Raw genomic sequence first — 4,854 nt, forward strand, 5'->3', positions numbered from 1 at the left:
AAGAATCCATCACCCTGTGTAAATTCTAGGAATTCTGTGTGCAGTTAATGATTCTTGACCTTTGAGACTCTCTGGACTTTTTATTTTTGAAACAGTCTCACTGTGAAGTTCTGTGGCCTGGAATTCATTATGTAGCCCAGGATGGCTTCAAAGCACAGAGATTTATCTGCCTCTGCCTCCTGAGTGCTGAGATTAAAGAGTTGTGCTATGGCACCCAGTGGTTCCCTTTGAGATATTTTGGAAACACAGTATCACATTTCTTTTTCTGGCTTCTCTTGGCACAGCAAACATAGGGCCTGTTAGACAATGGTCGCTGAATCATTGAATATCTGAAATAAGTAGAACTGGAACTGGTCAAAGCTAAAAAATCTTCTGATGCATTGCAGTCACAAGAGGCTGAGGTTTTGTGTGGTAATTTTCTTTGGTTTATTTCCAAAGAAGAGAATATAAGATAATATTGTTTTAGCCTATCCCAGGTTTAAACATTCCATAAAATGGTATATCTCTGATTTGAAATTCACCAACGGTTGGGGGGAGTCTTTGTAAATCTCCTTTTTTAGTTTCACACATTGCTGGCTTCTGCTTTGGATGGCTGTATTCTCTCAGGATCAGAAAGATGGAACAGTGCACAATGGAGTATTTTATGGGCTCACTAGGCTAGCGAGGGCAAAGTCAAGACTTGAGCCTGGCAAGGCCAGCTGCAAAGTTTACCTCTCATAGGTTCACATGAAAGTCACATATGCCTCCTGGGAACCTCTCCTTTGACAGTCCTTGTACATTTAAACAAAGCCAGGAAGATGGGCTGAACTCGAGATCAGGGATCAGGAGGCCTGACTCTATTTTGCAGTTGTGTATCAGCTTAGTGGAGAATCTGTCTATGTCTTGACTTATGCCCATTTACCACCTCTAGCAGTGATTCTTAGCCTGTGGGTTGAGATCCCTTTGAGTGTTCCAAAGAACTTTTCACATCCCTTAAGATCATAGGAAAATACAAATATTTATATTACAATCCATAACAGTCGCAAATTACAATTATGAAGTAGCAAAAAAATTAATTTTATGGTTGGGAATCACCACAACGTGAGAAATTGTATTAAAGGATCTCAGTATTCTGAAGGTTGAGAACCATTGTAGGGACTTTCTACAAGGAAGTAAGCGCGACCTCTGTCCTCGGTACTGAAAGGGGAAAAAAAAAACCCCGCGAGGTGCTGTCCATGGTTCTTAGAGGGGAGTCCCTAGAGTGCTGTCCGAGGTTCTGAAATCCCTATGATTTCACTCGTTTTAGGGAGGCGCTGTCCTGGGTGGCTGCCAGAAGCTAGGTGAGATTAATCATCACGTTTGAAATGGAAAACTAAATTGCAAAGGTGAAATAAGAAAGGAAGCAGTCTTTACGGTTTTCTCAGTCAGTCCTCCAAAGCCATGTCTGAACCAATGTTTGTCACATGATTTGAGTATTGAATTTTTTTTTTTTGGAAAAAGACAGAGAATTGCTTCCATGATGCAAGTGAAGAAATAGAACATCACTTACCTCCCAAAGCTATGGTTTTCTCCTCACAAGCCCTATTCTTTTTTCCCTCTGTGTGCTAAATTTTTTGTTCATTATTCATTTAACTTTTCTTTCTCATTTTTTTAAATTTTTTTTCTACTTGTGTATATATCTCTTATAAATGTATCAATTTGCTTTTTGAATTCCAAGTACCTGAAATGAAACCTATTGAACCTTTCTATCCTTGTCTTGGTTAGGGTTTCGTTAATGTAAAGAGACACCATGACCATAGATACTCATGTAAAGGAAAACATTTAATTGGGCTGGCTTACAGTTTCAAAGGTTGAGTCCATAATCATCATGGAAGAAAGCATGGCAGTCTGCAGGCAGACATGATGCCAGAAGAGCCAATAAATAGTTCTACATCTTCATTTGTAGGCATCAGTAGGAGACTGGATTCCACACTGAACAGAGTTTCAGCATAGGGGACCTCAAAGCCTACTCCCACAGTGACACACTTCCTCCAACAAGGTTACAGTTTCTCCAACAGTGCCACACCTCCTAATAGTGCCACTCCCTATGGGCCAAGCATTCAGACATATCAGCCTATGGGGTCCATACCTATTTAAATTACCACAATCCTCTTTCCTGAGCCTTCAGCATCAGATCATGGAGCTAGTTGTTGCATACCAATCACGTTATAATATTCTATCACATGGGCATGCCACAATAGAACCACCTCACTCTCCGTTTGATATATGATTTTATTTTTTTCTTAAGAAACATTCTGTTATAAACATTCTGTATCATATCTCATATTTCCTGAAAAGCTTGCATCTCTGTTTCTGCTCCTGTTCAATGAAAAAATAAGAATCTTGACAAAAAAAAAACTTGAAAGATATAACGTTTATTCTGGATCACAGTTCAAGGGTTGGGAAGACATAGTGGGAAGGCTTGGGAGTAGGAACATGATTGGGGCTATTTAATTCATGATCATGAAGCAGAGAGCAGTGAGAAAATGTAGGCTAGTGCTCAGTTCATTTTCTCTGTTTTATACATTCAGCATCCCCTGGACAGATAATGGTCCTACCTACAATTAAGGTGAGTTTTCCTATAGCGACTAATGTAATGAAGATAATCCTCACTGGTATGCTCAGAGGCCACTCTCGCAGGTTATTCTAGATTCTGTCAAGTTAACACTAACACAAACGGCCTTCATTGAAGTAGAGTCTCTGTTAATGCCCTTGTCAGCTTTACTGGCAGTGGTAGGCTTCTCTGACACATCCATTTCTTTCTCCCTTCCTTCAGAAGTCACCCTCCGTGATCCAACTAGGCCACATCGTAGCTGTTTTCATGCACTGTAAACATAGTGACTGGAATCATTGCTAGGTTGAATAATCTTACAACAATGCACTGTGCTTTCCATTTATTTCAAGAGTTTCCCCCCCAAAGACCATGTGCTGGAATTATGTTCCCAGTATGTCAGTGCTGAGGGTGTGGAGCCTTTAAGGTGTAGAGACTTCTGAAGCTAGTCAAGTCGTAGCAGCATTTCTCTCAGAAGGAACTAATACTGACATTGCAAAACTGGCTAATTCTCATCAGAGGGCTATCATGAAAACCATGATCTTGACTTTTCCCTAGTCTCTAGCTTATGGTCTCATTGTACCCTCTCCCCCTCATATATGATGGCATCTGTCAGGTTGTGATGCCTTCATTACCACTGATAAGATATTGGTACAATGCTTCTTGACTTCCTGAATTGTAAGCTAAATAAACTTGTCTTTTTGACATACCTAGCCTTGCTTATTTTGTTACAGCAACAGAAAACAATCTGTGTCAGATCCTCCTCATACCACCCCAAAATTATGACATATAATATAGAAAATAGTGAGTATTGGCAAGAGGTAGCAGAGAGTTGTAAAACATCATCCCAGCCGGGCAGTGGTGGCACACGCCTGTAATCCCAGCACTCTGGGAGGCAGAGTCAGGCAGATTTCTGAGTTCGAGGCCAGCCTGGTTTACAGAGTGAGCTCCAGGACAGCCAGGGCTATACAGAGAAACCCTGTCTCCAAGAAACCAAATCCAACAAACCAAAACAAACAAAAAACAAAAAACAAAAACACCAAAACCAAACCAAACCAAAAAAAAAAAAAAAAACCAAAAACCATCATCCCACCGGGCACTTGTGGCATCCAGTAGAGATGCATGGACTGGCCCAATTGTGAGAGCAAAAGAAAAGTAAAACCATCAAACACAGGGCTTACAAATATCCAGAGGACACCAACTGGGTAGGGCCTGTTAAGGCAGCAGCGAAAGTTCCCTACCCAGAGAGTCGCAGGCAGAGCAGGTGAGGCTTCCAAGTAAAAGAAAAAATTAATAACAGGTAGAGATGACATCAAATCAGGCACTCATAACACCCAGCAGAAACTGACTGGGGAAGTTGAGGCAGTCAGCTGAATTTCTGATTGAGTTTTCTCTCCATGAAACAACTTTCATGGCTGAACTCTGGTCTCTCTTTCCTCTGTAGGCATTTTTATATTGTGAGACAAACATTAGTAATATCTGTTGAACATGATTGACCCTCCAGCTGTGACCACAGGCACAATGTTCTGAATTTTGGGATGTTTTGCTACTCTTTTTCTTCCCTGTCTTGGAGTTATGGGTCAGTCCATCTACAGACAAGGGTCCTTGGAATACAGTATAAAATAAACACTGTATGTTTGGGTTTTAAATGGGGACAAGGGAGAGTCTGATTCCAGATCTAGATTTTCAGTGAGCTTAAACAACATTACAATCTACCAATATAATAGTCATTATAATTATGAAAGAGAGGAACCATCTTTTCCCCTACTGGTACAAGCAGTCAGTATTCTCATGAACCAAGTACACATATGTGCACAGGTACACTTCTGAACTTGTAATACTGCACTAATTGATTTAGTATTGTGATACAGTATGTGTAGTGGGGTACAACTATGTTTTCACATGTGTGCATGTATGTGAAAACCATAGGTCCATGTCCATTGTCTTCCTCAATCACTGTCTATATTTTGAGACAGCATCTCTCACTGAATCTGGAGCTCAGTGACTTGTCTAGACTGGCCAGCTAGAAAAGACCCTCATCTTACCATTTCCCCCGCAATCAGATTGCAAGTGTCTATTTCCATGGCTGGATTTTTAAAGTGGGTTCCGAGGATCGGACCTGGGCCCTTAATGCTTGACAACAAACACGTTATGAATGGGACCATCTTCTGAACCCTATTCCAATGTATTTTTAAGAACTTTATCTTCTTGGTATGTTGTTTACCAGTGGGCCTCTCTGAATTTCTGTAGAAATTATAGAATCTGCTTTTCAAGTTCTACCTTAA

Source organism: Apodemus sylvaticus, chromosome 17, assembly GCF_947179515.1.
Source record: "Apodemus sylvaticus chromosome 17, mApoSyl1.1, whole genome shotgun sequence".
Taxonomy (NCBI): Eukaryota; Metazoa; Chordata; class Mammalia; order Rodentia; family Muridae; genus Apodemus; species Apodemus sylvaticus.